Genomic DNA, 19,219 nt, shown 5'->3' with positions numbered 1-19,219 from the left:
AGTTAGCTGATGCTCAAGCTCCTTAATGCGATTCTGATCAACTTGGTGTTGCATCTGAAGTTCTGTCACCTGATGCTCTAGTCCAATAACATGTTCCGCTTGAACCTTTGTTTCTTCAAGTCGTTCTTGTGCCTGGGTACAAGCACTATTCTTGGCCATTTCCATCATCTTAAATGCTGCATAACTCCCAGTGTACAACTGCTGCCACTTTTGACGACTGTGCCCTCGAGTAAGTTGCAACTCTAGCACGACCATCAAAACTCGAGCAGATGCCGATTCAACAGAATCCTGCCCAATAGGAATGCTTTCCATTAATTGGGCCTGGTGATGATACACAAATGGGTCACTTAAGGCAACTGCAGGGAACAACCTCATAGATGTGGCTTGTATTTCTTCCCATTTCTGGTAACAAATGGTTGTTAGCACCTCTAAGGCAGCTACCTGAGCACCCTCCCAAGGAGTCATTCCTTCAGCATGGAACATCCAATATGGCCAAGATGGTTTTCTAGCACGTTCTGGAATATGCACTACTACCTCATACCATGGTTGTCCTCTAAGAACAGTGCGTGACCACTGGTACTTGGGTGCTTCAGTATATCCAACTTCTTGAAGTAGTCGCCACAGGACCACTGGAACACCAAAATCTCGTAGAAACTCTCCAACTCCTGTAGGAGCTTCTTGTTGATTCATCTATAGAGAAGGGCAACGGATACACTCTATTCACTAAGGATGTATGAACAAGGTAGATGAATCATATACTAAACTAGCTACATAGGGGGTTTAACTTAAAGTTTGTATGACATGATGCATGTGTAAGAATCAACCTTAGTTGATTCAACCTTCTATACATTGCACTCTTCCTATCTGGTCTTTAAGATAGACTCTTCAGAATACTTAGGTAAGAAGGGAAAAGATTTTATAGATAAGCCTTTAGAAAATCTTTTGAAGATGCCTCATAATATCCGCAAAGAAGGGCTACGCTCCGATACCAGCTGTGACGGAACCTCCCAAGTAATTAGGCCCACCTACAGTTGTCCTTGTCCAACGGACCTCAGACAACCCTGTAGGTGCCCCTGAACTACTTGACAAGTTCGGTATTTTCTTTCTTACCTTACCAGGAACATTTCACCCGTCTTGCAGACATTACAGAACATCGGAGATATAGAAATGCGGAAGCAATTACATAAACTTACATTTATTTAGAAAGTAAGATCAAGTTACTTATTACAGACCAGAGCTATAAACGAGTGCTGAGTAGTATTATTACACATACCAAGGGAGGCAAAAACTCCTCCCGATAGTTTTAAAACAAAAAGTCCTATATGGAGGACCACGTCCTCCCGCATCTTCACTCTTGTATTTCTTCATTTGATACCACCTTGGAGCAAAAGCAACAAAAATTTGTCGCTTCCTCACCTAAAAACAACGAAGGGATAAACCCTGAGTATGGAATTACTCAGCAAGTCTTACCCGACTAAGGAAAAGACTCTCAAGGGTATGCTGTATAAATAGGAATCAAGGAGAGGCTTTCACAAGAATCAACTTAGATACTTTTGCAGAAATATCAATAGACTCTGTTTGCATCTAGTATAATTTCATCATCTCATCGATACAACATCCTTTTTATTCATAATGTTCACATCCTGACTTAGGTTGCAGGGCAGTGACCAAGTCTTCATAACCGCGAAGGTACGGCGATCCGAATCGATTATACTCAGCTAAGGATCTCCAATCACACGACATATGTAGCACTTAACCCTTGCATATGTCAACCCGCCACCAGGGTTCTTAAGACCAGATCAGGTTCACGTAAACCGAGAGCACAGATACACCACCGTCCAGCCTCTTGCCACGGAGGGTACACGCTACTCTCGCCACCGCTCCACGCCCATTTCGTGTTATCTTATTCTGGTCTTAGTCTACCCGAGGCAAGGCTTACCCATGACGAGGCATGTGACCAGTTAAAGGGTCCTCGATCATCAAGCCTACATACGCATCAATCCTTAATCAACCTGGGTAGAACATCACCTGTTCCTAACCCAAGTTTCAATTTACTTATTCCCATCCTTAGGATTGTTTCTGTTCCTTAGGATGAAAGAGCATCACAGGGAACTTTGCAGTAAGATCCCACCATTGCTCCAAATGAAAATATTCTTGCAGGTAGAAGCCATCCTTTCTCGAGCTAGGCTAAGGATAACCTCTATCCACAAGATCTAAGCAAGGCTAAGCATTTTTGTAAATCATATTTTGATACTTCACAGAAGTATCTATAAAGGTATGGATATCAAGGAAAGCAATGCATCAAAGGGTTCCAAGCAACTCCTATGAACCTAATGCACATTTCACTAAACTTAAAGTGTGCGAAAATTATTTAAAAACGCAAGGAAAGGGGTTGCATGCACCGGGGCTTGCCTTCGTTCGTAGGTGAGTCTGGCTCGGATCCACAAATATCAAAGTAGAAGCAGTTTTCTGCCTGAGAATCTGAGGGTGCTGATGTCTTCTCTTCAGTGACTTCCACTTCTTCTTCGCGTTCTAACATAACCATATATATACATATATAAGAATGAATGTCATGTAATGCTCATGAGAGTGCGAAGATAATAAAGATTTATTATCTAAGTCTTGAATACAACTTTCCTTCACGGAACTCCGAGAACTTAAGGTTTCCGGAGTCAGTAAAGGAGTTCAAAGGGCAGGGGTGGGGGTTTTGGGTTCTAGTTATCAAACATGGTCTAAATCAAACCAAATTCTACCCATGGCTTTTAAGTATTGTTTTAAGTTCATACAAAAAGTTTGGGCATTTTTGGACTTATTATCTATTTTCTAAAAATCAAAAACCAATAGTTTAAGATATTTTAAATACTCTAGAATTCCCTATTTGATCTAAAAATCATGTAACTATTTTTATTAAATTCTAGGGAAAATAAGAAACCTAGGAAAATTGGTTTCACAATTTTAGGATTTTTCTACAATTTTCTATAGGTTTTCAAAGTTCTACTGAAAAAGAAAAGGAGAAAGGTTAAACAGTGTTGGGCCAGAAGCAGCCCATACGGCCCAGCCCAGAGGGGAATTGTGCCCGCGCGCGCGCCCGCGCGGCGAGTTTGCGCAGAGGCCCTTGCCTTCTTGAATAATTGGAAACGGGTTTCACTGCTGTTTAACCAAGTCGCTGACCATTTACAAAAAGATCCCCGTAGTTCTATCCCTTTGCAAGGTGGAGTCCCCGACGACGGCAGCGCGCTGTGGAGCTCCGACGAGCTAGTAGGCCGGCCGATTGGGGCAAGTACTGGCGCTCTACATTGGTCTAAACCAAATTCAGGACCGAGGGAAGGTTTTCCCCAAGTTGATTTCATAAACAACTACACCAATGTCTCTGGCCACAGTGAGCGCGCAGATGAACTAACAATCTACACGTTCCCGGTGATTCATGGGATCTTAGCTTAATTGGGCGAGTTGGTGAGCATCACCAGCACACAGAGATGCTAAAACAAGAACAAGGATGGTATGATTAAACCTGTGGAGGACTGGCCACGGTGAGCTCGACCCTGCGGCGTTTCAGAACAGAATTGGGGAAAACTTGAAATTGGAGCTCACGGTTGCAAGATTGGGAGCGATACTAGATGGTGTGGTGCGTGATGAGGTTGCGGAGCTAACGGTGGGCTCAATTTATAGATTCCAGGGGGCGGTGGCGCTTGAATTGATGATGGCGCGGTGGCGGCCGGAGAGGAAAAGGGCTCTGGCGCATGACACAGTGGCCTTTCACCGTGGCAGGTGCTCCGGTGATCACCGGACATGCACCACATGATTCACCGTGACGAGAGCCAGCGCTAAGGCACGTGGTGCGCAACGGCGACAGCACGACGGCGGTGAGGGTTATCCGAGCGACCGACGAGCTGGGGGAAAGTACGGCATGCTTAGCCACAACCGAGCTCGAGTGGATCAGACGCCGAGATCTTTACTGGGTTGTGCTTATCCATGGCCACGGCGCACGAATCACGGCAAGCAATCGATCAACGGCAATGGACCACCGGCGACGAGATCTTTTTGGCACTGGCGGTCTGATCCTCCCGATAGCACTGTACCATGGAGGAGTTCAGTTAAATGAACCTGACAGCCAAATTTGAAGCCAAGTTTTCTCTCGATTTTTTATGATAACTCATACCAAGCTCTGCAGCAAAGTTGTAGAGCAATATGCCATCTACAATATTGCCATATGATGTTGCCCCAAAAAGCCACTGCATCTGGTTTGAAATTGGGCTTCAAGTTCAGGGCATCCACCTGTCAGTCTGATTTTCAGACCTAGTCAGCCTGACAGCCTGACTTTAGGCTTAATTATCTCTAAATTCTTCTTAACAACTGAGCTCACATTCTTAAGCAAAGTTGTTCTCCTTAGTTTGGTCTACAATTTTGATGTGGTACCCTAGGGAAAAATCTCTTTTGTTTAGAAGTTACAAGGTCACAAAGATGAGCACAATACACTGAAATTCAGACTTAGTCAAAAGAGTTCAAATGTGGCTCTTTTGCAAGTAAGTCCAAAACTCAGGGTTTGGTTTGTAAATTCACATATGAGTGACCCAAATGACTTAAGATACTTATTTAACTTGGTTTTTGCACTTTAGTCCAAAAGTGGACTAATTTTGCACATAAGCCCCTAGGGTTTGGATTTAGGGTTTTCCAGGGTTCCAATTAGGGTTTTTGGTACCTTAGGGGTATAAAGGTGATTCAAGTTTATTCTTGGGGTCATTTTATGACTTTTCCCCTAAAGCTTTTAGGTTTTCTCAACTTGGGTTAGGTTTTACCCCTTTAATCCCTATTTAGGGTTAAGTTCCCTATCCAGGGTTCTATTTGCAAAACACTAAAACAATACAACTTGTTTGAAATTTTTACCTAGTGAATGCACTCTAGGTGTGTCAAACATATGCAATGCCAATGCTTATGATGTCATGCTCAAGTTTTAGTTGCAGTAACACCAGGGGTGTTACATAGCCGTACGCCGTTAATTTATTCCCGAGAGCGCCAAGTTCGCCTGAGATAGCCTGGCACACCGGACACTGTCCGGTGCACCCAGACAGCGCTGGCTTTGGCTGAAACAAAGCTATCTCTCTCCAATTTGTTTTCTCCTGTTTCCAGCACTTAGACACAATACATTAGTCTCTAAAACAATGTATTAAGTCTGAGAAACATACCTTTATACTTGATTTGTACTTTGTCCACCATTTGACACTTAAGCACTTGTGTTGGACACTAAATCACCAAAACACTTAGAAATGGCCCAAGGGCACATTTCCCTTTCACAATTCTATCTAGGTTTCATCCTACAGTCAACATTCCTCTGATACCACTTCTGTCACACCCGGATTTAAGGGTCCAAAACCCGGGCGCGAACATAATCACCAGGTGTGCTGGGACCAAGTCTCACACATATGATGAATCATGGCACAGGATCGAATGTCACATCTTTACTACATAACAGGAATTCTATACAAAATAAATAATTACATATAAGGAGACAACGGTCCAGCAACCCAAAGTTGACTGGGAGACGACGGCCTAGATCTCTCATGAACTCATCGCAGCATCCTCCTTGCGCCTCATCCTGTGGTACCTGTTCTTGACCTGTGGGGGGTTTGAGACAGCAAGAGTGAGCTCACATACGTTCATCGCTCAACAAGTTGTGGGGAATAATGTGCATGAACTCGCCAAAGGTGGGAGCTCACGTGAAGTGTAAGGCTTACCGAAGAGGATGGTTAGAGCTGAGCATTGCTTTTAAAGTTGGTCAAAATTTTATTAGCAATTACTAAGTATAAGTAAATACCAACCCAATTAAGTAGTAGAACAAAAGTAACAACATCACCTGCGATGCAATGCATATGCCAAATTGAATTTAGTTCCATAAGTTAATCATCAGAGAGTCCTGAGCTGCTCATGACCGTGAGCTTGGCTAGTATACCAGTTTTACACTCTGCAGAGGCGGTACCCTTTACCCACAAGTCATGTTACCCATCTGCCAAGGGATCGCGACTTCCCATACACCTCTACCAAGGAGGCGAGGCAGGGTAACACTACGAGGCCTTTACAAAGTTCCACTAGCTTCAGAAAACCCGCTACAGTTTATAGGAAGCTCCAATGCATGGTTCTTGCCTGACCGCCATCGCAGCAAAATCAACCAAGGACCTCCCTACACTGACCACTCCCCTACTGCCCTTGCCCCTTTCGGGTAAGGTAGTCCTCCACTAGCTTTCCTAATTAATCAGCCAAGGGCGTCCATAAACCCTTGTGGTGGCACGTGTTTCTCAAGTTAAGCTCTATGTTCCAATTAACATTAATGATCTTGACATGAACATAAATAGAATAACAAAATAACTGGAACATAGATATGATAAATAATTATCCCAAATCCATGTAAAGCAATAGCAAACTACCCAAGTGATTCAGGGGTAAACAAGGTAATGAGATAAACAATCTAGGGTAACCTATTGGGTCCCATCAAAATTAACCTATGCATGAATAAATGATATTAAAGAACATTATTGGGTAAAAAGTGGTCAAGGGCACAACTTGCCTGGGACTTGAGATGTTAGGTACCAACTTGCTCATCAGGTGACTCATGACCTCACGCTAGTCGTAGCAATACAAACACACAGTGTATAGACAAAATTAACATTACACCAAACATAAGAACAAACTGCATAATAATAATCTACGCGTTGCTACAAGATCCGGAGAACAATAATTACTAAATTCGGAGTTACGGTTAGCAAGTTATGAATTTCTGAAGGTTTTATATGTTTTGTACAAGATTAAATAGGATACAAATTTTATTGTGATATTCATGTCAAAACAGTGGCACTAAATTATAAACAATAATATTACAAAATTATAGGAATTGTAATGGATTAATTTGAACTTAGTATGGATTTTCTATGAATTATACAAGTTTCTAGCATTTATTTTCTCATTAAAATCATTTTCTATTTACTTTCTGGATTTTCTAATTCTCTGGGGTGGCGTCAAAACCAGAGAAGCACAGGGTTTAATCTATAAGATTTCCTAGACTCAGTTCTACCCACGGTGGACGACAGGTTGTTTTTGTGAAAACAGAGGGGTTTCTTTGCAAGTTGACGCGCGCGAAGAGGTATGGGTGGATATCTGCCGTTGGATTAGAGTTGGACGTACGAGATTAAATCCAGACCCCACTGAACCGGTATGTAATCTGAGCACTCAGATCTAGAATCAATGGACCGGATTTAATATGGCCAAGTTGAGTTCCGGACGCCAGATCAGACTCCAACGGCTGGGATTAAAAACTATCCATGGAACACCCACGTTTAACCAGACCCGCCCGATTTTCAATCCACGGTGGAGTTTTGTTGGAATACCCACGCATTCCCAGCTACCCGATCTAGACCCCATGGACCGGATTAGTCGCACAAAGAGCTATTTCCCCGAACCACCATCAGCCGTTAGATAAGAATCCAACGCTCCCCACACTTCTTCCCCCGCCGCCCTGCACAGAACCGCCCCGCACAATAGAGGCCCACCGGAGCGGTGGCCACGCCCCACCACGGCGCCCGAACTCTGAAACTAGCTACTCCTACTCGCACCAGGCGAGGTAGCGACCGGAAACAGGTCGTTCCGATGCCAAATCGTCGTGGTGAGGACTCTACCCACGGTGCGAGCGGAACCCACGGCGGAGCACCAACTCCGGCGTGAAATCACGGTTTCCCCGATCGACAATCCCATCTAGCGAAGCACCGTGTGCCATCCACGCCTCTAATCGAAGCTCCTAGACCCACTGTGGTGGAATCTCGAGCGGTAGCGTGGGCGAGTTCCACGGCGGCGGAACCACACCATCGGCGCAAAGGCCACCGACCACCACAGTGCCCAAAACGTCGATTAAACCGAGCTACGCGTAGAGGAGACAATAGCGAATGCGGGGGATGAGGACTCACCAGAGAAGGAGTATGCGGAGAGGATGGCCACAGAGGACAGTGGGTTCGCGGTCTCCGGTGAAGAAATCCCGAGCCCCAGGCGCCGGTTCAACGCGGCGAGGCCACAATAACTTCTCCACGGACAGATGGAGCTTCACGGCACGGCACTGGGGCAGCGACAACGACGAGCCCACCGGCGATGGCACAGCTTGGTTCTTTCTCTCTGTCTTCGTTCTCACCACGGAATTGGTGGCGCCACTAGCTTAACTCGCGCCCCTGGTTGACCGCGACCCACGGATGGCTAGGGAAGAGGAGGTACAGAGGGGTTCGGCCCGCTTTTGTAGCCAGTCGAGGGGAGTCCGTGGGCGCGGGGGTATCGGGCGGCGTAACAACACGCCCGAGATGCCCGGCGAGGAAGAGAAACAGGGGAAAGGGTGGGTCCCACGCGCCAGGGAGGAATGGATTAGCTGGCGCGCGCGCGACTACGCGTGTAGTGACTGGTACGCAGCCCCCATGCGTCAGAGGACGTGAGCGGCTAAACGAGGGGCCCCAGCTGCCAGAGAAACGCAACGCTCGTTTTCCCTGAGTTGGGCCGCGCGGATGGTAAGCCAGGTGGGCCGAGAAGCAACCAAATCAGCCCATGGCGCAGGTATATCCCTTTTCTTTTATTTTCTTTTTATTTTTTTCTCATTTTAGATTTCATTTCTATTTCCAATTGAATTCACTTTTGAATCTGAGTTTTGAATTTTCTATCTCAAACAAAATGCACAATCAGAATCCAGCATGGTGCAATATTCATTTTATTTATATATTTATATATTTATTTATTCATTCATTCATTTATTATTCTACATAAGAAATTGCTTTTGAATATGTAGCACCCATGTAATTATTTTAAGAATAATAGTTTATATTGTATGATCTCTTAAAAAAATTCTCACATTAATACTTATAAACTTCAATAAAGGCTAATTTTATATAAGAATCTTTTTATTGAATTTTTGTTACAAAACTTATATTTAAGGAGATATGACTTCAAATGTTATGGTAATTCTAAGGAGAGAAAAAAAAATTCTAATTCAAGATCTTTTTTAAAAATTACTATATTCTCAAAATTAAATTTAGGGTGTTACACCTGAGGTCCGGGAGTTGTCCCTTGCGGGCCTTTTCCATAAGTTTCGCTGTCTCTGGGTCTAGGCGTTGAGCTTTGCATATGAGGTCTTCCATTATTGGTTTGACTTCGAGACTGCCGCTGTTTCTCAGACATGTATTCAGTTGAGCTGATTCTTTCTTCCAATCTTCTAAAAAGTTGGTTCCCTTTAATCTGAATGGTTTTCGACTGAGGGCGTCTGCTACCACGTTGGCCTTCCCAAGGTGATAATGAATTTGCAGGTCATAATCCTTGATCAGCTCCAACCATCTTCGCTGACGGAGGTTGAGATCTGGTTGAGTGAAGATATACCTCAGACTCTTGTGATCGGTGAAAATGTGACACTTGTTCCCGATTAGGTAATGCATCCATATCTTTAATGCGTGCACTATGGCTGCCAATTCCAAATCGTGGGTGGGGTAATTTTGCTCATGCGACTTAAGTAGGCGTGACGCATAAGCAATGACTTTTTCGTTTTGCATCAGCACACACCCTAAGCCTTGCCTCGAGGCATCACAGAAGACGAAAAAATCCTGATGGATATCTGGTAATGTCAGAACGGGTGCTGTTGTGAGCTTCTCCTTTATGATCTGAAAACTTCCTTCACATTTTGGGGTCCACACAAATTTATGGTCTTTCTTGAGAAGTTCTGTCATAGGTCTTGCTATGCTGGAGAATCCTTTGATGAAGCGGCGGTAATACCCTGCCATTCCCAGGAAGCTTCGAACTTCACTGACGTTGGTCGGCTGTCTCCATTTTGATACTGCTTCCACCTTGGAAGGGTCTACTTCTATTCCTTCCGCGATCAAGATATGCCCAAGGAAGGCTATCTTTTCCAACCAGAATTCACATTTACTGAGTTTGGCGTAAAGTTGGTGTGCCCTGAGTTTTCCAAGGACGATCCGAAGGTGACACTTATGGTCTTCGCGGTTCTTGGAGTAGATAATGATGTCATCAATGAAGACTACGACAAACTTATCCATCTCCTCCATAAACACTTTGTTCATGAGGTTCATGAAAAAGGCGGGTGTGTTTGTCAGTCCGAACGACATCACTGTGAATTCATATTGTCCGTATCGAGTGACAAATGCAGTCTTCTGGATGTCTGCTTCCTTAATCCTCAATTGGTGATAACCAAATCTTAGGTCTATCTTGGAGAAGTATTTGGCCCCTTGAAGCTGATCGAAGAGGTTGTCGATTCGAGGAAGTGGGTACTTGTTCTTGATGGTGACTTCATTTAACGATCGGTAATCAATACACATTCTCATACTCCCGTCTTTCTTAGAGACGAACAGGACTGGTGCTCCCCAAGGGGATGAGCTGGGACGAATGTACCCTTTTTGCTGAAGATCTGCGATTTGGAGCTTCAGTTCTGCTAACTCGATAGGAGCCATGCGGTATGGTCTCTTTGCGATGGGGGTCGTTCCAGGGATCAGATCTATGTAGAATTCCACTTCTCTTTCTGGTGGCATTCCTGGTAATTCTTCTAGAAACACATCCATGAATTCTTCGACCACTGATATGCTTTCTATTGTTAAACTGAACATCATTGGGTCATTGGCGGGTGGCTGGGCCTGACAAGAGACTGACTTTCCCTGATGGTCGGTGAGGAGGACTATCTTGCTTGCACAACTGATGATACCCTTGTGTTTAGTTAACCAATCCATCCCTAGGATCACATCAATCCCTTTGGATGGCAACACGGTTAGGTCTGCCAAGAATACTACCCCACTTAAAAGGTTCTGACTTGGGAGCATTTTAGCTGGCATAGAAGGTCGGACCCTGGGGTTCGGGTGACCAAGGGAATCCCTAGAGGAGTAGAGGGAATGCCATGTTTCTCCACAAAACTAGTGGCTATGAAAGAGTGGGATGCTCCAGAATCGAAAAGTACGGTAGAAGGAGTAAATTCAACAAGGAACTCACCGAGTACCACTCCCGGAGCTTGCTGAGCCTCCTGGGCATCGACGTGATTCACTCGTGCCCTCCCTTGATACTGGGTCTTGTTCTGCTGGCTGATGGAGGAGGGCGCCTTGGGGGCGGATGTCGAGGCATTCTTGGGGCAATTCACCGAGTTGGAGTAGGCGGGTCCTGGTGGCTTCAGCTAGGGACAGTTGTTCTTGAAATGACTGGGATCTCCGCAGTGCCAACATGCATTCACCAGGGGTTGGTTGCTTGCAACTGAGGGGGCATGGAAAGAGCTCTGACTCTGCTGACTGAATCGAGACGGGGTGGGTCCAGCTGGTCTACTGAAGCTTGGTCCCTTGGGTGGAAATCCAAAGGATCGGGTCTTCTGGTGCCAGTCTTGCTGCTGAGCCCGGAGGACTTGGAACTTTCTTTTGAGATGCCATTTCTCTTCTTCCTTTGCCCTTTCAACTTGTATGGCCTTGTTGGAAAGGTGAGAGAAACTGAGGAAGTCTTGGCTAGCCAGAATTGTCTTGAGTTCTGGCCTGAGTCCCTTTAGGAAACGGGCCATCTTCTTGCCCTCGATACTGACGTCATCTGGCGCGTAGCATGCTAACTCCGTGAACTTGTGCACATATTCACTGATAGATCTTCCGTCTTGAGTCAGTTCCCGGAATTTGTCTTCCTTAAGCTGAACGAGCCCCTGGGGTACATGGTGCTCCCGGAAAGCCGTTTCAAATTCCGCCCAGGTAGCATCTCTGATGGTGACGTTGAAGGTGTCCCACCAGGCTAAGGCCATCCCGGAAAGTTGATGGGCGACCAGTTGAACACGCTGATTTTCCAGGCAACCAATGGCTTCTAGCTTTCTTTTGACCGTGCGCAACCAATCGTCTGCATCGAGGGGGTTGCTAGACCCGGCAAACGTGGGAGGCTTGAGCCTCAGGAAATCCCCCATTCTGTCTTGCGGTCTTCCCCCATTTGGTCGTTGATTTTCCAGACTTCGAGTGAGGACCTCGATGAGTCGGGTTTGATTGGCTAGAACTTGGGCTAGGTCTATGGGTAGTTGCGGAGGTGCGGGGAGGTGGGTTTCACTTTCCTCTCTATCGGCTTCCCCTTCAGCTCTCAGGGGAAACCCTGCTCCAATCCCGGAGGCGGTAGGCGTGGTTTTATCCGAAGCCATCTGCTAGGGGAGAGAGTCACTATTATGCACATGCAAATTGTTTTCAACCAAGTTATTTTATTCATTACACCAATACATTACAAGCATATGACTACTACAGGTTGTACTACACGCGAGCGTTCCCTGAGGTACTACCGAATTCCTTTTCTAGAGTGTCCCCAAATTCCTTGAGAAGATCATCAAGGCTAGCGAGGGACATATCCTCGATATCGGACAAATTTTCTATCCTGGCGGGTACTGGCGCTGGGGGAGCTTTCTTCCTCCTTTCTGTCTGGCATCCTTGGCTTGTGGTTTTCTTCCGGATTTTCTTTGTGGGGGAGAGCTTCTTAAGCTTCTTATCATAGTCCATCTTTAAGGTTCGATAGGCATCACGGGTGTTGGCCTCCTCGCCTTCTGCTATGTCGAGACACTCCTGGAGAGATGCCTTCTCCTTCTTAAGCTCTTGGACTTGCTGCTCTAGGCTTTCCACCCGGGAGTTTAGGTGGGTGCAGTGGGAGGAGAGATCATCGTAGTGGGTATCAAGGGTGTGGAGGTACCCGGCCATGTAGACAATGGTGGGGTCATCCTCGGTGGGGTCTCTTCCTGAGAGAGCCTGAAGTCTTTTCCTCCAGGTAGGGGTATTTTTATTGGTGGGTGGAAAATAACGAAGAGGGGTTTCAAAGATTTCTCTGCTGTAGTTTTGGCATAGCTGTTTGAGGGCCTTTCGGGCAACACTTTGGCAAGTGTCTGGGAAGCGGTGCCCGATGAAGGTGACTTGGAAGGGGGGTGGTTTGGGTAGCTTCGGCTTTCTCCCAGGTAAACTGCCATAGAGCATTTCTCCATTCCATTTTCGCGGTATTCCTTCCAGACATATTCGGGCTTCTTGCGGATCCCCATGTGCAGTCTACAACTTCGTAGAAGGTGAGGAAAGCCTTCCTCCTCTGAGCAGTATGATGTCCTAATGACCCAAGAGTTTTCCATCTGGTAGAAGAAAAGAAGGGTCTGTTAATATCGGGGAAAGGAGAGAAAATGTTTCTTGGGGGTAAGAGGTGTTTTCTTGTTAACCAACTTTTAAGGTCAGGGCTGCGGTCTACGGCCAGTCCTATAGGCTCTGATACCACCTGAAGCGTCCCGATCCTTTGGGACTCAAATGTGATACAATTACTAGTCCCAGGAGGCTAGTAATCACATTTCTTACTCCAAATAGTTACAGAGTCTGAATAAGGTTATTACAATACTGGGGGTACAAGCTCGAGAGTGAGCCGAAAAATATAAAACACAGTGGAAGATAAAATAGCCCAGGCCACAGGCAGAACTGGGTGAAGACACAGCCCCTTCAATCAAGCATAGCAGAAATAAAGTCTTAGACTGCTGAAAAACATAAATAAATCTGGGTGAATACACTAGGTATTCTGCAAGCCCACCCGGCTCCCGTAAAGAGAAAGTGACCTATATTATACATGCTTCATATGGTGGGGTTGAAGTCACTCATACTTTTTCAGAGAAAGGCAGTACTCGTTGTTTGAGGTTTTCCCAAGACAATAGAAATGATACTTGCTTGACCACCACTGAGCTTCCCGCTCTCGTGGCACTACTTTCTTTCCAGAAACACACACACATTTCCCTGTTCCCGGTTGTTATAGAAACACTAATTGTCATACCATACCAGACTCATCCATACCAGTGGACACGGACTATTCGAATAGGTTTAGACTCTGCGCAGAGGGGTACACTTTACCCACTAGTCCGGCTCTATGATCTCATGGTCAATGAGATCCGAATCCGAAACTCTTTCCTTCCTTGCACGTCCTAACCTTAACGGTTATACCGGAAGGAGTCAGGCCACCGCCATGTCCAAACCGGACAAAACATTCCCCCTCCTTATCCTCCCGGTGCTCCCCAGCCTTCATAACCCTGGGGTTGGATCGCACGAGTTCAGATCGAGTGGCTGCCCACACAGCCTCGAGTGGTTGTACTTCTTATGAGTACAGGTAATGAAAGATGACAAACCGGTCCTTATACGAGAGGACGATCCTTCTGCTCATGCCTAAACCAGCTGAGCCATCACCTTAGGCCCTCCTCTAAACCAGGGAGTCCCTGATCATCCTACTCATCAGGTGATGAGGGTGAATACCTGTCATCGCACACTGTTTGGAAAACATGTTATTTGCACCCTCTGCTTATCCCATATCTTGTAATCAAAGGTAATAATTAATGCAGGCTCTCTCATGCTCACCATGCAATTTGATTCCATCCCATACTCCAGGCTTAGGCAGTGGTAGAGAGAAATAGGTACATAATGCATCAAGGGAAGGATGGACTTGCGTTCGTTGAAGCTTTCCTGGCACAAGAGGTTTATCTCGGAGGGGTCGGGTTCTTGCCCTTCTTCCGGAGTTATAAATTCCGGAGGATCGGATCCCTCTTCCGCTAATCAAACACAGATAATAACAATACATCAATCATGGTGACTTTAGTGGGGGTGTGCCATTTCTTATATCTCATTATTTTGGTGCCCTATATTTTATTTGAACCATTTTTGGTACATAAAATATTAGCATATAATTCTATATGAGAAAAATGGGAAAAGAAAAGAGAAAATAAAAAGAAAAGGAGTTTCCTGCCTTGCTGGGCCGGGGGGGATTTCGGCCCACCCGGGCGCGAGCGCGCGCGCGCGGGCACGCTTGCGGCCCTGCTGGCCCAGCAGCGAGGGGGAGACGGCGGGGCCCACACGCCAGCGAGGGGGGGTTTAATGGCGTGGACGGCAACGGAGGGAGGGGGGTGAGTCGACCGGAGTTCGGCCGGCGGTGGAATCCGCGGCGGTTCTCCATCGTGGTTCCGGTTCTGCGGCAGGGAGGCGGTGGCGAGGCACGGGCGGGGCAGGCGATCACAGGGGTGGGGCCAATTTGACTGGCGGGGGCCTATGGCGGATGGTCCGCGGCGCGGTGGCGGGTGTCCACGGCATTGATGTCGCCGGTGCGGTTGCCGGGCGCAATAGGAGGGGGAAAGAAGTGCATTGTGACCGTGAGTATGTGGCGGAGCTTTGAGCATAGTTTAATTGGACTGAGGATCACTAGGAAGGGGGGAAAGGGGCTCACCGGAGCGACGGGGGAAGCACGGCGGTGCTAGCTTGATTCGCTCAGGGGAGGCGGAGGAGTTGGCCGGAGCTGGTGTGGTGAAGACGGGGCTCGGGCAGGTCCTTTTATGGAGGGGACGGCGAGCGCCGACGAGCTCGCCATGATGGCGGGAATGGAGCTAACGGCGATTGGGACGGCTCGGGCAGGCGAGGGGTGAGGGGACAGCTCAGGCACAGTGGCGGGGTGGTTGCTGAGGCCGGTGCAAGCCTTAATGGCGAGGCGACGGGGCGAGAAGCGCTCGGCGGCGAACGCGCCGGTGAGGCATGGGCGAGAACGACGGAGCTGATAGGCGGGCCCAAGCTGCCAGGGAGAGGGAGCGGCGTGAGAGGGAGGGAGGCAAGTCACTGACGGGTGGGGCCGAGCTGCCAGGGAGAGGGAGAGGGGAGCGCGGGCGCGCGGCGCGGGATGGGCCGGATTCGGCCCAGCCGAGGGGGGGGGAGTTTCCCTTTTTCTTTTTTTTGATTTCTATTTCTTTTCTTTTCCTTTTCTATTTTTGTTTCTTTTCATTTCTTTTTCCTTTGAACCAAAAATTTTCTAAATGATCTTGAGTGATAAATATAGTCTAAGTGAGGTGCTCCTATCATTTCAAGTGTATGCATATGATGATGTGATCTAGGGGTAGAGTTAAGGGAGAAATAAATTAAGGGGGGTTAGGAGGTTAGGGTTTCAAACCTTGGGTTGGGATTTTTGGGATGTTACATAATGCTAATTTGATTGCTAAGATTGACAAATTGAATGCATCTCTCTCTAGCCTTAAAATTGAGAATGAAAAATTAATTGCTAAAGCTAAAGATTTAAATGTTTGCAATGTTTCTATTTCCAATCTTAGAGATGAGAATGCTATTTTACATGCTAAGATTGTTGAATTAAATACTTGCAAACCCTCTACATCTACCGTTGAGCATGTTACTATTTGCACTAGATGTAGAGATGTTAATGTTGATGCTATTCATGATCACCTAGCTTTAATTAAACAACAAAATGATCACATAGCTCAACTTAGTGTTAAGATTAATGAGCATGACTTAGAAAATGAAAAAATTTAAATTTCCTAGAAGCATGCTCTATAGTGGGAGACGCCCAGGCATCAAGGATGGCATTGGCTTCCAACAGGGAGACAATGTCAAGTTTAATGCCCCTAAGAAATTGTCTAACTTTGTTAAGGGCAAGGCTCCCATGGCTCAGGATAACGAGGGTTACATTTTATACCCTACCGGTTATCCCGAGCACAAAATTAGGAGAATTCATTCTAGAAAGTCTCACTCTGGCTCTCATCATGCTTTTATGTATAAGAGTGAGGCATCTAGTTCTAGGCAATCCACTCATGTTAAATTGCCTAAGAAGAAAACTCCTATTGCATCAAATGAACCTAACATTTCATTCAAGACTTTTGATGCATCATATGTTTTAACTAACAAATCAGGCAAAGTAGTTGCCAAATATGTTGGGGCCAAACACAAGGGCTCAAAGACTTGTGTTTGGGTACCCAAGGTGCTTGTTTCTAATGTGAAAGGACCCAAGACCGTTTGGGTACCTAAGAACAAGGCCTAAATTTGTTTTGTAGGTTTATGCATCCGGGGGCTCAAGTTGGATCATTGATAGCGGGTGCACAAACCACATGACAGGGGAGAAAAGGATGTTCTCCTCCTACGAGAAAAACCATGATCCCCAAAGAGCTATCACATTTGGGGATGGAAATCAAGGTTTGGTCAAAGGACTTGGTAAAATTGCTATATCTCCTGACCATTCTATTTCCAATGTTTTTCTTGTAAATTCTTTAGATTACAATTTGCTTTCTGTTTCTCAATTATGCAAAATGGGCTACAACTGTCTTTTTACAGATTTAGGTGTTACTGTCTTTAGAAGAAGTGATGATTCAGTAGCATTTAAGGGAGTGTTAGAGGGTTAGCTATACTTAGTTGATTTTAATAGAGCTGAACTCGACACTTGCTTAATTGCTAAGACTAACATGGGTTGGCTCTGGCACCGCCGACTAGCCCATGTTGGGATGAAGAATCTTCATAAGCTTCTAAAGGGAGAGCACATTTTGGGACTAAAAAATGTTCATTTTGAGAATGAAAGGATTTGTAGTGCATGTCAAGCAGGAAAGCAAGTTGGTGTTCATCATCCACACAAGAACATCATGACGACTGACATGCCACTTGAGCTACTCCACATGGACCTATTCAGCTCGACAGCTTATATAAGCATCGGCGGGAGTAAGTACTGTCTAGTTATTGTGGATGATTATTCTCGCTTCACTTGGGTGTTCTTTTTGCAGGATAAATCTCAAACCTAAGAGACCTTAAAGGGATTCTTGAGACGGGCTCAAAATGAGTTCGGCTTAAGGATCAAAAAGATTAGAAGCGACAACGGGACGGAGTTCAAGAACTCACAAATAGAAGGCTTTCTTGAGGACGAGGGCATCAAGCATGAGTTCTCTTCTCCCTACACGCCAAAACAAAATGGTGTAGTGGAGAGGAATAATAGAACTCTACTTGACATGGCAAGGACCATGCTTGATGAGTACAAGACTTCGGACTGGTTTTGGGCGGAAGCAATCAACACCGCTTGCTACGCCATCAACTGTCTCTACCTTCACCGAATCCTCAAGAAGACATCATATGAACTCCTAACCGAGCAAGTTGATCTTGATGAGCTAGATGATGAAGAGGCTCCGTGCGTTGCGCTAAGGAACATGTCCATTGGGGATGTGTGTCCTAAGGAATCCGAAGAGCCTCCACAAGCACAAGATCAACCATCTTCCTCCATGCAAGCATCTCCACCAACCCAAGATGAGGATCAAGCTCAAGAGGATGAAAATGAAGATCAAGAAGATGAGCCACCTCAAGAAGGGGACAATGATCAAGGGGGAGATGCCCATGATCAAGACAAGGAAGATGATGATGGTCCAAGACCGCCACACCCAAGAGTCCACCAAGCAATACAACGAGATCACCTCGTGAACTCCATCCTCGGTGATATTCAAAAGGGGGTAACCACTCGATCTCGTGTTGCTCATTTTTGTGAACATTACTCTTTTGTGTCTTCTATTGAGCCATACAAGGTAGAAGACGCACTAAGGGATTCAGATTGGGTGTTGGCGATGCAAGAGGAGCTCAACAACTTCACGAGGAATGAGGTATGGCATTTAGTTCCACGTCCTAACCAAAACGTTGTAGGAACCAAATGGGTCTTCCGCAACAAACAAGATGAGCATGGTGTGGTGACAAGGAACAAAGCCCGACTTGTAGCCAAGGGATATTCACAAGTCGAAGGTTTGGATTTCGGTGAAACCTATGCACCCGTAGCTAGGCTTGAGTCAATTCGTATATTACTTGCCAATGCTACTTACCATGGCTTTAAGCTTTATCAAATGGATGTGAAAAGTGCCTTCCTTAATGGACCAATCAAGGAAGAGGTCTATGTTGAGCAACCTCCCGGCTTTGAAGATAGTGAGTACCCTAACCATGTTTACAAACTCTCTAAGGCACTTTATGGGCTTAAGCAAGCCCCAAGAGCATGGTATGAATGCCTAAGAGATTTTCTTATCGCTAATGGCTTCAAAGTCGGAAAAGCTGAACCCACTCTCTTTACTAAAACAATTGCAAATGATTTGTTTGTATGCCAAATTTATGTTGATGATATCATATTTGGGTCTACTAACAAATCTACTTGTGAAGAGTTTAGTAGGATCATGATTCAAAAATTCGAGATGTCTATGATGGGGGAGTTGAAGTACTTCTTAGGATTTCAAGTGAAACAACTCCAAGGGGGCACCTTCATCAGCCAAACAAAGTACATTCAAGACATACTCACCAAGTTTGGGATGAAGGATGCCAAGCCCATCAAGACACCCATGGGAACTAATGGGCATCTCGACCTCGACATAGGAGGTAAATCCGTAGATCAAAAGGTATATCGGTCGATGATAGGATCTTTACTC

The sequence above is a fragment of the Zea mays genome, chromosome 3 (assembly GCF_902167145.1).
Source record: "Zea mays cultivar B73 chromosome 3, Zm-B73-REFERENCE-NAM-5.0, whole genome shotgun sequence".
Taxonomy (NCBI): Eukaryota; Viridiplantae; Streptophyta; class Magnoliopsida; order Poales; family Poaceae; genus Zea; species Zea mays.
Note: the sequence above shows the minus strand (reverse complement) of the source record.